At 44.0% G+C, this 17,202-nt stretch overlaps 1 protein-coding gene across 2 annotated transcripts in view; it reads left to right on the top strand.

Annotated features, from left to right (window-relative positions):
- The first annotated feature begins 1,114 nt into the window (after positions 1–1,114).
- Positions 1,115–17,202, top strand: part of CCDC106 (coiled-coil domain containing 106) — a 215,804-nt gene continuing 199,716 nt past the window's right edge. The window contains exons 1-3 of one of the 2 annotated variants that reach the window (XM_085616585.1): positions 1,115–1,441; positions 8,686–8,778; positions 13,594–13,628. The gene's annotated coding sequence lies outside the window, so the exon portion shown is untranslated. The remainder of the gene's footprint in view (positions 1,442–8,685; positions 8,779–13,593; positions 13,629–17,202) is intronic. The other variant, XM_085616587.1, reaches the window with a different exon arrangement.

Here is a 17,202-nt window from a genome sequence, read left to right as displayed (position 1 = left end):
TACAATGCATGTCACTACAACGCAGGCATTACATCGCATGTCACTACAACGCATACTATTACAACGCATAGTACCCCTACACTATCCAACACTTACCCTACTGTTGCACCCCCTGGAGTTAGAATAGTAATCTTTACCCCTACACTATCCAACACTTACCCTACTGTTGCATCCCCTGGAGTTAGAATAGTACTTTTTACCCCTACACTATCCAACACTTACCTTAAATGCAATGTAATGGTATGCGTTGTAAAGGTATAATGCGATGTAATGGAATGCGTTGTAAATGTAGTTTTAAAAAATTTGTTGTAGTGTCATGCGATGTAAATGTATGCGTTGTAAAGGATGTTGCGATGTAAAAACTGCATTGTCAAAGTATGCGTTGTAAATGTATGCGTTGTAATGTCATACATTTGTAATTTATAATAGCTCATCTACAACTACACATTACTTGAGAAAAAAGAACTTGGTAATGCTAAGACGACGACATAATAGTCTTTCCTAGTCCTCTTGGAAGACATTCTTTCCACATTACAGAAAGAGATGATTGTTTCGAAAATATTTGGAATTCATACATAGAGACTGATGGTTAATTGGTTACTAATTCCTCTTCCATATTATTTATTGGTTGTCTAGCAATATAATTTACAAGTAGGGTGTGTTATTATACTTTCTTTCAGTATTTCTTTCAGTTAGCAAAGTATACTTATTTAAATTTGGGTGTTTGGCTGTCGTTCATATTATTTATATATGTATGTTTATGTTCAAATTAATTACTTATACATTCAGTATATTTATTTCTTTGTTTCATAATGTTATTATTCAAATGTACTATGAAATTTGTGTTTTTATGTTTATAATTTGCACTGTTTTAATAAAAGTTTATGGGGGACGTGGCCAGGAAGTGAATGGATTGAGACGTGTTTTCCCGAGTCTCCACTCCATCGCGGCCTGCTAATGCTTTCAGAACTGTTCGCCGGGCAGCATCGAGTACACAGCCCAGTCACGGAAAGACTGTGTGAGCTCTTTCTTAGGGAGTGGCGACTTTGCTGCCGCTGGAAGAACCATGATCTGCTGCGGGAGCCGGCCGTTGCGGACAGTGTTGCCACCATCTTGCCCGGGGAGCTGATGGGCGGACCTCCCTTATCGCTACTGGAGCTGGGCCTGCAGCCGCACTGTCCGGCCCGGGGACGCCCTTGGGGCATGCCTGAGCCGCTGAAACATCAGTAAGCCCTACGGACTCGATCTTGCAGCTCGGCTCCCCTGCGGCGGTGCAGATTAGAGGAGCCGCCGGGACCTGCTCCGGAGCTGTTGCCTGAGGTATTGCGGCGAATTGGTGGTGGAGAGGCCCTGAAGCGACGCGGCCTGGCCCCCTGGTCCTTGATGTCGTGAGTGGAGCTTGCTTGGCTGGCCCTGCCCCTGCCCCGTTCTGGAGACAGCAGTGAGTGCAAGGCTTGCCATTGGGGATGGGGGGGGGGGGGGGGGGGGGGGGCGCCGGCCGGGCTGGGCACCGCTAGTGGACTGTTGGGAGAGCAGTTGATGTACTGTCCCCTGGCCTGATTCCCTACCGTGCTCCTTAGACCTCTTCTTTGGTGAACTTTCAAGGAGGCTGGAGGTTGTGAACACTTTTTAGTCACCGGATTCTAGGGCTGGAACCTATGCGGCTAACAAAGACCCAGACCCCACCTCATCCAGGTATAACCCGGTCGCTTCTCTATGGTCCAAATCCGCCTCACAGCCTCATTTTGAAGCTGTATCTTTGGATCCTGTGGCGGACAGAGCCCAGTCTGATGTACCGGTTACTCAAGCTATTATGACCTCTTTCCTCCAAGAAATTAAAGATGAGATAGGGTCTCTCAAACAAGAATTTAAAACTGTCCTGCAAGATATCCGGAAAGATGTCAATTGGTGGATGGGTGGACGATCTTGAGCGTATCCTGGATGCCAGGTCAGAAGAACATGACAGCCTACGGCGACGGATGGCAGAATTGGAAGACCAAAATATTAGCCTTCAGCTTAAGCAAGAGGACCTTCAAGAATCGTAGTACGTGTAACAACCTACGTATCAGAGGTGCACCCCAGGGGGCAGACGGCAAAGACATCATGGCCTTCACAGCCGACCTCCTACAGGTGATTCGCGAGAACGAAGACGCATCCCCACCCATCTTGGACAGAGCACATCGAGTCCCGGGCCCCAGAAATTGCCCGGACTTCATTCCGGACATACTCACAAGGGTCCACTTTTTCGCTGAAAAAGAAGCCATCTTGAGAAAGATCCAGGGAGCTAAGACCATCTCCTATAATGGCTACTCGGTTTAAATTTTTCAGGACCTAGCACCTGCCACGCTTCGGAGGAGGAAAGACTTTAAGCCAGTCATGGACAAGCTTCATGAGCTTAATGTCATGTACCAGTGGGGCCATCCTTTGGTGCTGATGTTCATCTGGAAGGGCAAAAGGCATGCCTTCCCCTCACTGAACGAGGTAAAACAGCTCCTCCATCTTCCACTGGAGTCCGGGATAGAGATCTTCCATCCTCCCACGGGCGCTCTGGTAGGCCTCCTCGCCTGGAATGGTCTACTGTGCCACCGCCCAAATACAGGAGGTCCCTTAAAGAACGGGACTCTTTCCCAGTCGAACATGAGATCATCAGCCACATCTGATCCTTGAGTGAATCTTCCCTGCAAACTCGATCTCCTGAACATAAGGACTGATCAGGTCTAGGATTACACAGCTCTTTGTATCCTCGATGTCTAACACTGTGACCTAGCGCATAGACAATTCTGAGTCTTTTAATTCCTACCACTGACCTTGCTTGTTTTCGTCTTGAAGAGAAGTAGCTCCCCACGGAGGGAAATATCCCCTTTAGACGGACATATTCACCAGTGTCTTGAACCTTTGGACCTCATCACTGCTCACAATGGCATTGGCCCTCCTGGAGGCAACCCGGCGCCGGGGAATGGCTGGGCTTTACCTCACAGCGGGCTGTTGGAAGCGGAGACGTATGGACTTGCCCGCGCCTGCAATCCCTCCTCTGTTTACAGGGTCCCTTTGAAGAGTGACTTCTTCCGAGTGGCCCGTCCTATGGACGGTGGGCTATTCCTGGCATACATTGACCTTGTCTGGCCCTGTTGGCCATCCTCTGTTGGGAACATTGCCTCTTCTTTTCCTCTCCCCCCACCTTGTCATTATTCCTGTGATGCGCTTCTATTTGGGGGGTTGTGGTTAGGTACTTTTGGCCTCAGGAGTTCGGTTGATGCTGGGGAAAACAATATGGTTTTGAATGTTATGCATATGCTTCTATCCATTATTCTATGTGGGGGATCTGCGATGTGGGAAGTTGAGATTCCATTGTCACCTTTGATGGGCGCACTACGTGGGGCGTATTCTCGAACTGACCATGACAAATCTGTTTAAACTCCTCTCACTTAATGTTAGAGGCTAAAACTCCCCTAATAAGAGACGTCTGGTCTGGCGATTCCTCCTCCTCCATGATCCCGATATTATATTTCTCCAAGAGACCCATCTCCTCTCCTCTGACACTCGCCTAATGTCTACTAAAACTGCTGTAGTGGCTATATTATAAAACACTGGTCGGGCTGGTCACAAGGGACACGGAAGGGATGTTTATAAAACTTCAAATACAATGGGATAAGCCACCCCTGACCCTCATAAATATCTATGCTCCTAATCAGAATCAAGACGCCTTTATACGGTCACACCTAGGCAGGCTTCTAAACCCGGCCAAAGCAGCGATTATCCTTGGGGGGGGATTTCAACATGGTATGGGATCCTGACTGGGACCTCACTGCTCATGCATATCAAGGCAGTGGTGCCATGTCCGCAGCTCTTAAAAATGCTATCACTGATCGTAGCCTATTTGATGCCTGGAGATATTTACATCCTGATTCCAAAGTCTTTTCATTCTTCTCCCATGCACACCGCTCATACTTCCGAATTGACTATTATTTTCTCTCGCTCCCTTTACTCCAATTTCCAGCGGCTGCAGAGATATCGGATATTTCACTATCCGATCATGCCCATATCTCGATATCACTTCAGCCCACTAACCCCCATAACACCACTCAGCCCATGGTGGAGACTACCCCCTCAGGTCCTACGAGATCCAGTCGATCTTGCACATATTCAGAAAGAGATCGAAGCATTTTTCGTCACAAACAACATCTCTGACACTTTGGAAGCTGTCAGATGGGATGCTTTTAAGGCGATAGCCAGATCCAGAGAATCCCGACTTGTAGAATCCTCCCTTACTAATGACATAAAACTCCAGGAACGCAAGGATCATCAACAGCCCTCACTCCACAATAAACGGCAACTTGCCGAGCTGCATGGCCAGCTCCGCTTACACCGCACTAATAAAGAGGAACGGCTCGTACTCGCTCTAAATCAAAAGTTCTACTAAGGGGGTGATAAGGTTGGGGCATGTCAAGCCCGTCGCTTGCGGGCCCAAAATACGCAAACTTCTTTGTCCTGATGGTACCTGGGCCATTTCGGAACTTGGTAAGAGCTTAACTCTTTCAAACTTCTACAGGGATTTATATGTGGAGGAACCTTGCCCCCTAGAGGACATTAAGGCCTTTCTCGACTCCTGCTCCTGGGAGCCTATCAGCTTTCATCACACGGAGTTATTAGATGAAATAGCTAAGGCCTTGAAACAGCTTCCTACAGGTAAAATGCCTGGCCCTGACGGCCTTCCGGTTGTTTTTTTATCACACATTTTATCCACAGCTTCAAGATCATCTTCTTCAGCTTTTTAATAGCTTCACGGATGTTACGGGCCTTACTCTTACTATGTCCGAAGCTGAAATAGTGCTTATTACAAAGCCGGGGAAAGACCCTTCCCTATCTACTTCGTATCGCCCCATCACCCTTTTAAATACAGACATGAAGATTTATACTAAAATCCTCACGAATCGCTTGGAACCCTTTCTTCCAGGTGTCATAGATCCGGACCAGGTTGGCTTTATTCGCCACCGCCAGGGGGCAGACAACATCCGCCGCATAGCCCACCTGATTGAAAAAGCCCATTATTGAGATATATCTATCTGCCTGCCTGGTTTCACTAGATGCTGAGAAAGCCTTCGACTGGGTGGATTGGCACTTTCTCAAGGAGGTTCTTAAGAGAATGGGGCCCGGCCCCATCATGATCTCCAGACTGATAGCTCCCTACAAGCAGGCTACTACGCACATTCGTGTTAACGGCCGCCTTACATCCTCCCTCCCTATACACCGTGGCACCAGGCAAGGCTACCCACTGTCCCCTCTTCTATCTGCCTGAGTGGTGGAGCCTCTGGCGATCGCGATCCACCGCTCGTCTGCTATCTCAGGTATTTCTCTGGGAGGACATGAACATAAAATTTCTCTCTTCGCGGATGATCTCATCCTATTCCTAACTACCCCGTCTTCCTCTCTCCTAGCGTTAGCCGCACTCTTGCACACCTTCGAGGGAGCCTCAGGTTTTAAGATCAACCTAACCAAATCTCATGTTCTTAATCTCACTCTACCGGCCTCAGAGATATGCGACCTACAAAATCTTATTCCCCTACAATGGTCTGATGAGTCGTTACGGTATTTAGGTCTAGACCTGATCCCTTCGTCCTCTTCCTGGACTCAAGTCATTTGGTTTTGTTATAGAAGTGCCGTCCGAGAAGAGATTTGCAGATGGCGTGGTCTCCCTCTCTCTTGACTAGGACGAATCAATACTGTCAAAATGTCACTCCTTCCAAAGATACTATACTTATTTCAAACTCTCCCTACCCCAATTCCACAAGGTGACATCTTACCTTTCCAACGAGATTTAACTTATTTCATTTGGGGTAAGTCCTGCCCACACTTTTCTAATAAGGTTTTGATGCTTCCCGGGATCGACGGGGGCTGGCATGCCTTAATTTCCTGGAGTACTACTGGGCCTGTCATCTTTGTTATATTTCAGAATAGGTTGTTCAGGAGAGTGAAAAGCAATAGTTCCATATGGACCGGGCTGTGGCCTGTAGGCCACTGTGGGACTTAGCCTGGCTTACTCGGGTAGATCGTCCCCATAGTGCATACATAGCCACTCCCACAAAAACGGTACTAGAAATATGGGACAAAATGGCGATTCCTCAGGGCTTGACCTCGTTCCCCTCCCCCAACACGCCCATAGCACGTAACCCCATCTTTCCTCCTGCTTTGCAACCTCGAGCTTTTAGTGCGTGGACAGACGGCGAGTGCCGTATAATACAGGACTTATCTCAGGATGCTAAGTTTATCATGTTTAACCAGTACAACAAATCATTACACCTCTCCGAGGGGGCTTGAATGCAATACTATCAAATTTCACACTGGTTATTCTCCCCACCTATACACACGGAGTGACTAGACAGCTCACTGCCTTTGAGACCTTAGTCCACAGTTTGAGGGCTTGAAGGGCTTGATTTCCCATACTTACAAAGTCCTGCAACATTCACAATTGCACACATATCAAAAAAATGGAACATGGACCATGGCGAAGAGGTCCCCCCTGAGAGCTGGGAATGATTGTGGCGAGACATACCAAAAGCTATCTAAGCATCCCTCAGCACGACTTATAAGCTTATGAGGTGATGGTACTTTACCCTGGTCCGCATACATCAGATGGTACCAAACTTCCCCCCAACCTGTTGGAGGTGTCAGGGAGATAGAGGCAACTTCATCCACATTTGGTGGACTTGTCCCAGTCTGATGCTATTCGGGAAATAAATCCTCAGTCATATTAAGGACACTGTGGGATTCCCTATTCCTAGCTCTCCGATAGTAACTCTGCTAGATATCAGGCCGTCGACATTGGTAGCCATGACTCACACGGATTGGTTTTTAATATCACAGATGCTAGGTGCAGCACATTAATCCATGGCCTTATTTGGGAAAAAGCGCAATCCTCCACCTATTGCCACTTGGTTCCTCCGCTTAGGGCACGTTTTGACCCTAGAGCTCCTTACTCTCCGTATTAACCATACGGACACCAAATTCACTCGCACCTGGCAGCCGATGATTCGATATTTCTCCCAGATAGAGCACTCCGGCTTGGTTCCTCCTCGCTTGCGAGCGTTACAGCTCATTGATGACCCTATCGTGCCCTACCTTAGAGGTCGACATTTGTCTTCCCCTACTTTATTGGAAGTGCAAGGAGAAGTCTTGCCTCCCTCCCTTGTGAGGCCTTAACCCCTTCCCCTCAAGATCCCTTATGCGGACCGTCCCCTTCCTGACCCCTTTATTTGGGGTTTGTTTACCCCTTTATTGTTTGTAGTTTGATATGCACATCTATTATCCCCAAATCTTTATTACTAACAATATGTACCGGTGAATAAACGTACTACTTAATATACAGACTTACATACACCGTAGTCAGTTTATTTATCCATTAGGGGTGAGCTCACACGGCTACTTCGTTTGGATGCTTCATTACATGGAGGTCCCCCTATCAAAAACAGTGCCCAACTATAACACTTACCGGGGAAATGGTGAATTACCTCTCCTACTTTCTTATTTTGCTCCTATATTTTGCCTTGGTTGTTATTGTAATGTCTATCTTTCATATGACTTCATCGGTATATCTTTGCCCTTGGGATGGGTTTCCCTTTTGCATCATGTATTTTATCTGTTTTCTTGTATATTCAATAAAAAGATTTGAGGATAATAAAAGTTTATGATTTAAACACCGTTGAATAAGCTGTGTCGTGTTCTATCAAAAAGGGCAGCATAGCCCCTGTAGTGAGTCTGGAGATAGGGTAGGAAGAGAGGGATGCGAGCTCTGTTCACTTCAAAGGCCTGTATTTAACGTCTCCCCCACTTCTAAGGCACACCTGGGTATAAGTACTGGAACACAGACACCATCACTTCAGTACATCTCTGGACCTGTGGATACTTTGACAGGAATGAGGACTGCTGTGCTGCTGAAAGAACTGTCACTCTGCTGGACTGCCACTCTGAAGCAGCTGCTACCTTGCTGTGCTGACCTGCTGCATCTTGCCTGGAGAGGAAGAACTGGACCTGGAACTTATCTTGAACAAAGTACCCCAGAGCAACTCAAAGGGCTAGTATCATAAGCCACCTACGGGGATCGCAGATGATTCCAATGGGACAGTGACACTAGTCCCCGAATCCTCCGGAGACTTGTTCTCGGTTTACAGGAGACAATGCTCCGGTGGCAAGTCCCAGGGGGTTGGGATGGGCAGAGCACGTAGAGAAAAGATGCTGTGGCTCGTCTACTCAACAGAAACACTGCAGAATGCTTTCACACCAGTCTGATAAATGGTACCGGCAGATATGGTACCGCTAAGCAAACAAACAATAAGGCTTTAGTCTAGTATTAACTCTATCTCTTAAGGTATCACCTCACGAAAGCTTTTCAAATCTCAACCTACCTTTAGTTTTGTTGTTGTTTTGTTTTCATTTAGATTGTCAGTAGAGGCTTCTTTATCAAAATCGAAACTGTAGTGAGTATGATTTCAGCATCAAACCCACAAGCAAATTTGGAGGGGTTAGCCTCACCCATGTCCTCTCTGGCAGAGCCCTGCCAACAGATTGTACGAGTTGAACAAAAACACTGGTTACTTTTGTTTGCAGCACAATGTTGCGACTAAGCTCAGCACGTAGTAAAATCAAGTCTGTTAATGCGTCTCTCCTTTTCATGTTCTTTTTTCCATCCAGGTGCAAGACTAATGCGGGATGTTCTTTGCAGTGATGGTGAAGCGAAAGGATCAAGGGAGCTGGCAAGACAGAGTCCTGGACACCAGGCAACAGGTAAGTGGCAAGTGAAGAGACCAAGCAAAGGGGAGGAGTGTGGAGGGTCTTTAAATAAGACTGCTTTAGAACGTTCACAAAGTTCATATTCGAATTGTTTGTAACAAGTAACGGGTGCAGATAATTAACATGATGAGGCCGCCTTGTAGAAGGTGCTTTAGAATGTTCACAATGGTCGCGTTCTAATTACTTTTAACAAGGAACAGGTGTAGATGATTAATTTGAAGAGGCTGTCTTCCAGAAGGTTTTTTAGAAGGTTCACAAATGTTGCATTCTATTTGATCACAGCATGGAACAGGTGCAGGGGATTAATTTGATGAGGGCTGTCTTCTGGAAGGTTCACGGTGAGGTCATCTATGTCAGTTGTTTGATGCTTATTCTGGTGGATTTTCTGGATGTTTCTGTGGTGCCTGAAACCTGATCTGACATATGCATGGTAAAACATTTGTAAATTCTGCAGCTAGCTATTACCAACAACATGTAATATAGTCAAAAGTCAGGGTACAAGACTTTTGTTTATTCGTAAGTGTTGGGAGGAATAATATGAGTCATGCCGGTAGATTTTATTAGTCAAGAGAGGTGAGCTGTGGCAGGAATCCTGACAGTCGCCCCTCCCAAAGGCTGTCTTACAGGTCATGATTTGGTGAGTTGGAGTGCCTGACATCGTCTCACCAGACAGGTGGCATGAACCAAAGAGGCCGCTTCCCAGGAATGCTCTGAAGGGTCATAACCCTTCCAATCTATAAGGTTATATAGTCTTCCCCAAGATCGTTTAGAGTCCAGGATATGGTGAACTTCGTACACTTGTTGGCCATTATTCAGAACTGGTGAGGGTCGGGTATCTTTTTTTGTGGCGGGGTGGTATGGCTTGATCAGTAAACCATGAAACACTGGGTGGATGGTGTATTCAGGGGAAGCAGTAACTTGACGGTGACTGGATTAATTATCTTGATATTGTGATAAGGACCTATAAACTGGGGTCGTCATTTCCTTAGGCCTTCTAGTTGTAGGTGTTGCATTGATAACCATACCCTGTCTTCTTCCTTGTATATAGGTGCTGGGGTTTTATGCTTGTCAGCTTGTGCCTTCATGACCAATTTGGCCATGTGGGTTTTTGAATATCCTGCAGTTGTTCTAACCTTTCTGTGACTGAAGGTAGCGTAGTAGAAACTCCTGATAACCCAATGGGAAGAGCATGAGGATGTTGTCCTGACATGAAGAAGAAGGGTGTTTAGTTTGTGGCTGAGTGAGTGCTGATAAGTGAATTCAAATTCAGCAAGGGGTAAGGCCTGATCTCATTGTCCTGTGTACGTGGATAGTAAGCACCTAGTGTAGTTTCTAGGGATTGGTTGGCCCGTTCAGTTTGCCCGTCAGTGTGTGGGTGGAAGGCAAATGATAAGGCTACCTCTATTCCTAACTTAGCACAGAGTGTTCTCCAAAATTTAGATGCGAACTTCACTTCACAATCTGAGATGATTTTAGTTGGTAGAACATGTAGTCTTACGATATGATCAATGAATATTTGACTGAATTCTGCGGCTGTGGGAATCTTTTTGAGGAGGATGAAATGTGCCATTTTTATAGCAAGTCAACAACTATTAAAATGGTACTGAAGGTATTGCTTACTGGAAGGTTAGTAATAACATCCAGACAAATGGTGTGCCAAAGAACTGGGGGTATAGGCAGAGGCTGTAATAAGCCTGCAGGTGCAGTGTGAGTGTTCTTGTTTCTTGCACAAGTTGCGCAACCAGAGATGTATTCTTGTATATCCTTCCACATGTTGTTCCACCAGAAGGTTTTTTTTGACAATTCCTTAGGTTTTTGTTTTTACCTGGGTGCCCTGCTAATGCTGTGTCATGATTCCATTGAATTACCTGATGTCTTAATTCTATAGTAGGGATGTACATTTTCTGGAGGGGAAGGAACAGCTTGTTATTGATTGTATGGTTAGGTGTTTTGATCCATTCTTCCGCCTTTGGGGTAAGGTTAAAAACAAAGAGATTTTCTTTAGGCGTATATCAATCCATAACATCCAGTGATATGGTCGACATGTTTCGGCCATAGGAGCCTCTGTAAATCAATAAGCCTTCATCAGGACCTCGTAGATCAGATCCCTATATTTGTTGATACTGATGAGGTATTCAGGTAAGTACATTTAGTTATGGGTCTTTGTTACACTCATGTTTGTTGTCTATAACCTGAGGGAAACAAGAGGAAAGCAGAACATGAAAACACTTAGCGGAGTATTAGTTCACCTGTGATTACCTCCTTCTAAACCTGATGTGCAATTCACCCTATGTTCACCTGAAACCAGTGCAGGTCATGTGCTGAGTAAAAACAAGAAAGTTATGTGGTGGTTTCTGCTAACAGCTAGACGAATATACCTCTTATTTACTCATTATTTTTCCTTGCAGGGAATTACAACGTGGTCGTTACAACCATGCATACCTTTACCCTGCAAGTCGTAACAACGACTTGCGGAGGGGGGCGCTAGATGTTTTAATAGTATCATTTACTATTCCAACTCCAGTCTGTGCGGACAGTAGAGAAAGTGTTGGATTCTAAATCCAACACCTTCTTCCCCCTCCGCAAGACGTTGTTCCGACTTGCGGAGTAATGGTATGCTTGGTTACAACGCGGTCGTTATAACAACAGCGTTGTAATTCCCTGCGGGGAAAACTTTTCGTGATAAACATTGTTTACCATTAAAGACTAGAATAAATTCAAAAACTCACTGTGTGGAGGATGTTTATTCTCAGCTCTTGTGCCTACGACGGGTTTCGATTTAAGAAGCTGCATAATGCCTCCTTTCTGGCACCTGTCAGGTACTGCAGTATAGTGTGTAAATGACTAATGCCCCTCATGTTGTTTTGTAAGCACTGTATTTATTTTAAAAATAAGAAAGTGGGAGTGCCTTGGGTATACAGTATATGTTTTGTGCCATTTTTTCTACATCTCAATGGTCCTGCTGATCAACTCATGTCTACTGTGTGCATATTTCTTCGAGTAGTGGGTTGGAATTTAGAATGCTCTGAAGCCTCACATACTGAGGGTTATGCGTGCCTGTATCCCTAGCCTGGTTATACATGAGAGCCACCAAAGTAAGCTCAATAGTGGCTTCATGAGTCTTTTGAGGGGCAACTGGGAGGGCAGTTAGTGTTATGGCATTCATACATGCGTGAGGCATTCAACACAGCATTTATATAGACCACGACTATCATTTGTAGTGGTGGCTTCCTGTAACTATCGAGGTACAGCTCAAAAGTAGTGAGGGGCAGTGTGTCGCTGTGAGCAGCGCAACATCGTTATGATCATGTTGCGGCCTATAGTAGGTCTGTTATCTGAACGTTTGGACAGCTTAGATATAAAATGTTTAAAAAGCATATGACGTATTAAAACAAAGTTTTCAAAAGTGCCAGGGATTAAAGTGGTAGGCATGTGTAGAAATGTAAAATACCACCAAGCAGGATCAGAACTGCTCCATAGAGTACAGGTGGAGGCAGACGGCCTCGTTTTGACTTACTGATGCAATGCGCAAAGGTAAAAGCATGTTAGCCAAAAAATTGTTACGGGTACACGTGGTATTCACACGAAATAAATATTTGCAAGGTAACCCCATTTTTTCAATGGCCCTCACTTACTTAGCTCTGTGAGTCTGTTTGGCATGTGCACCATCAGCGTCCTCCCCATTGTGGATATTGGCTATGAATGCATTTAGCCCGGTATTTAAGGGCAGGCGTTGGTATTTAATAAATGTTAGCTCACCATGACTGTTATGCTCGATAGAAAGACTAGACTATTATAAGCGTCTATGTTGCGAGCGCATAATGATATTTTTGGTGTCAGTGTTTAGGCACCGGCTGCCGATTAGGGCAGGAAAACAGGTTGCATGATGTCAATCTTCTTTCTAAACCGGAGAATTATTATGGTATAAACATAATTCTAATATTTTAGAAGAGCATTATAAATCATTAGGAGATATTCATGGTTTTCCATGTATTCACACTGCTGCAAGATGTCTGACAAAGATGACCTAATTTTAATATGTCATAAAAAACGGGGTAGTTTTAGTTAAAAATGGTGCAGCTGGAAAACTGAAGTATTGATGGAAAATTACTACTGTGTTACTCAAAGTCCACGCTTATAATACACGAGGAAAGGTTCTGTTAAGCGGCTGTTCAAGTAGATAAGAGGGGGAAGATTTGTACTGTATCTAGTTTATTTGTGCCAAAATTATGAAGTGTTAATTTCAATAATGGTGAGAGTGAGTCACCAGAAATGCTATGACATGTTTTTTTCAGGATTTACTTGCTGAGTGCTAACCAAGGGTTGTTGTCATTGAGCCACTTGTTGAAAGTCTTCAGACGATAGATCCAACATTGCTCATTTTGAAAAAGGATTTTTTATGCATTCTTGTGGTCTAATATTTCCATAACGACCTGTGTGTTTTGCTGTCAGGTAGTGATTTCACTTGCATGTTATTTTTTGCACCCAATGTTTCTACGGTGTTCTATGCAAGTTTTTATCTTCCTGCATGTCATCCCTATATACCTGTGGCAGTGGGGACATGTGATCATGTAAATTACATGTGTTGTGTTGCAATTGGTGTGCTTTCTCAAGGTCGGTTTTAGACTGGTGTCTAGATGTAGGACTGTGGTGGCTTTCGTTACGTGGCACACTGAATATAAGCAGCAGGGTTAATGACCCACAATGTGTTGTAAGCCCTAGATAGAAGGTACTGTGTTGTTAGTTGCTGGGATTCTATATGGTCGACTATGGACTAAATAGTCTCAAATGTTTTTCCCTCTTTTGTAGGCAAATCTGGTTTTGGTCATTTCAATGAGCCTGAGGTAAGGATGTTCCAGTGTTTGTTCATTACCATTTTTACATGTTTGAAGCCTGTACAGTATGTGGTGATGCACATGAGGATAGTACTCTCAGGAGTGTTTTGTGATTGCTCTAGGAGACTCTCCCTATTTTGATTCTTGGCACATTTGCAGCATCTGTTTATGGTGTGAATTGGATACTTCCTATCTCTCAATTACTCTTTGAAACCCCATGCTTGGTTATTGTAGTCTTGTGTATTTCTGCAGTTACCAAAGATTCTCAGAAATTGGCTGTAAGGACGATTTTACCTCAAGGGACATGGATGGAGGCTATTAAATGACAGTAAGATGTTTCTGGCCATAGGTTTGTAAAATGTCTTGGTTTTAAGTCCTGTGCCTTCAGAATAAATAGACACATCTCGAAACACCAGTGTGGTGTGGTATACAGAGCAAGTTGTCACATGCATTTAACCAGCACTGATATTCTTGCACTGAACCTTCATTCCCTTTCCAGATGATTAGTATATTGAAAATATACCATTTACAGATGATTATTTTCTATTTTAATGGATTGGAGTCATTAACTATGTATTACTTCAAAATTGCTGACATATAAACCCGCTAGACTGGGGGTGAATGTACTGCCCATCGACACCCCATGGGTTTGTAGAAATAGAGAACCCTCAAACTTAAAGAAATTCTCCGTCAGTGCCAGCCTGCAGAATTCAAGTATGAAATGCCTCGTTGTCAAAACATGCCATAAAAAGAAAACTTGGTGCAATCAGTTCTTTAATTTTAACCAAACCTTGGCAGGTAGTTTGCTACACAGTTTTGTTCAGAAAAATCATTTGTTTAGGGATTATACAAGCTCTAGATAATGTGTCAATGCCCTGTGTTTGCCAATGTTTTGTTCCCCAGATTGATTTCAAATCAATGTTGTGTTTCAAATAATCATAACCTTGTATGACCAACTGGGAGATGAGAGAATCTGAAATATATTACTTTAGCATTTGTCAACATATATTTCTTCGCTGGGGAAGGGGTAAGCTTGAAATAAAAAGAAGCTGGGTCTAAGGGATTGTGACCAGAAAAATATGTGAATTTTCTCAAATATGTGATTGAACTACCCACTGTTGGAGTCGGGCAACATTCCCATTGTGTGTAATTATAAACTGTGCTTGGAATACTAGTTATATATAAATAGTGATGGGCATACATTCAACTTAATCAGCAGAGTTCGAATACAGTATAATATTCCATTTGAGAATGCATACTTTTAAACTGTTCACATCTTATTAATCGGAGATAGAGACAGTAGTAATTATGTCGTCCATCCAGCTACCCTGAAAAACATAGGGAATCCGCAGTGTTTCTGTAGGACCAAAAATATCAAGAGGGACCTTATCTCACACAATTCCATTAGAGACAGAAAAAGCAGAAATGTTCAGAAGTGACAAGTATCTTCGCACTTTATGTGAAAAAGAATGAGACTTCAATACCTCATCTACCAGTTCAACAGCAGAGTGTTCTGGAAGGAAATGTCATTTAAAAGTAGAAAATCCAATCCAAATGAAGAGGAAAATCAGTAAAAATGAAATCCAAACGAAGGACCAAGGGGAATAAGTCAACACGTTGTAGTGAAGTGTGCGAAGAGTCACAAGAAAAATCATCTATATCAGCAAAGTAGCTGGAGGCAAAAACAGGGACCTCACGTGGTAAAGGAGAACTATTAGACACCTCCAAAGGTGGTGATAATAAACTACTTTGCTATTAGGAGAAGCAGTAGAAAACTGTGAGTTCACATATGGTGTGTTTATTGTGTTAGCAGTCGTAACGGGAAGTAGCAAAACTTTAGCATCTGAAGACCCAAGCCAAGGTGTAACAACACCTGTGTTATTCAATGATTGTAGAGGAATTTCCTGTATGGTAGCGAGCAGGGACAGGTAGGACTGGCCATATGCTGCAGTTTGAGTAAATCTACATCCAGCAAGCATTGGGAAAGTCACAGTTTCTGTACCTTGCATGCCGAGTACTGTCATCGGTGCTCTCTATGATGGGCCAAATTCTTTATGATCTGTGATTGTGTCACGCACTAGGTCCCCAATTTTAGAAATCCAGCTGCCAACTGCTGGTTGAGCCTTCACTTCTCCAGTAGCAGCATGTTTTAAATTTTCATTTGTGTGTTTATTGTGGAAGTCTTGTAGTTCCTGTAAGACAGAGAAACGTTCATTAATTTCAAAAGGCGTTTCTGCCGCCACTGCGCTAGTATTGTGAAGATCTGAGGCATACATCAGAACCCCGAAAAGACACTCATAGGGAGTCCAATCACCCAGGGAACTTCTAGGCAGATGATTTAAAGCTCATACAGATGATGGACCCAATTACGACCTGAACCTAATACTCTATCTGTTAAAGACTAGTTTAAGTCTCATTTTTTTCTTTCCACTATCGAATTTCCCTCGAGATGATAGGGGAGGAATTATGCACAGCAACACCCAGGGTGCCCATGGTATCCCTGTAAGCCCTAGAGGCAAATGCAGGGTCCTGATCCATGTGAAATGCAGCTAATGCATATGTCCCGGTAAAGACTTGCAAGCCCTTTATAACAGTTTGAGCATCAGCCGATCATTGTGTCCACACCCATAGGAATTTAGAACATGATTCAACAGCCAAAAGGATATATTTGAACGAATCATCTGAACTTAGAGGTCCGAAATCATCCAAATCCACACAGCCTAGCCGTTGTGGAACTTTTAATTTTCTGATAAATGTTACAGCTGAGAACATATTGTTTAGTCTGTCAGTACAGACAATGCCACCAGTAGCGTTTCTGGGGTAAAAAAACTGTAGCCTCCAGTCCTTCAAGGGCAGATGCCAACCTTCATGAGCAGCTATTATTAATTCTAGCCTGCAGACCTGGTTGGGTGTCACTCAATCACCCACCCCAGGAATGCGAGCAATATGAATGTTTTGGGCACTCAGTAGGTAGAAGTATTTTGCTGAAAAGTGCTTTGGTAACGGAGTGGCAGTGAAAGAAACATTGACAGCAACCATAATGTCTTAATCCACCTTTGTATATGAACAAGTAATTGCAGCAACAACAGCAGTCTGAACCGCTGATTTGGCAGCTCCACCTGCCAGTGAATTGCCTACAACGTGTATTCCATCATGTTGATGACTCAATGCATGAATTAAATGAGCCCTTGCAAACTTTCTTTTAACTGTGCCTCTTTACCCCAAAGCAGGTTATGCTTGATAGTATTTCCTTTAGAATCTCTGAATCCATTCAAACGCCAATACTGGTAGTGTTCATTATAAGACTGGACACAATAATATGAATCACTCACCATAATTGTGGGGAATTCTGGATCTATATTCTCAAGTGCCATAATCAAAGCCTTCAATGCTGTGCAAGGACTGTGTTTATCTTGTTTGTTGATGGAATTCTCCATCTTTCATTACTTCTCGAACTGGTGGGCAGTCTGCCGAGTATTGGGGTTTTGCTCCAATGGTAGGTCGAGCTGAACAGTCAGTATAAATAATGCTGATCAAGAGGCAAAACATCACTGGGCACAGGGTATTCTTGCTCATACTGGAG

This window comes from Triturus cristatus, chromosome 7 (genome assembly GCF_964204655.1).
Source record: "Triturus cristatus chromosome 7, aTriCri1.1, whole genome shotgun sequence".
Classification (NCBI taxonomy): domain Eukaryota; kingdom Metazoa; phylum Chordata; class Amphibia; order Caudata; family Salamandridae; genus Triturus; species Triturus cristatus.
This window is presented reverse-complemented; position numbering and strand designations above follow the sequence as displayed.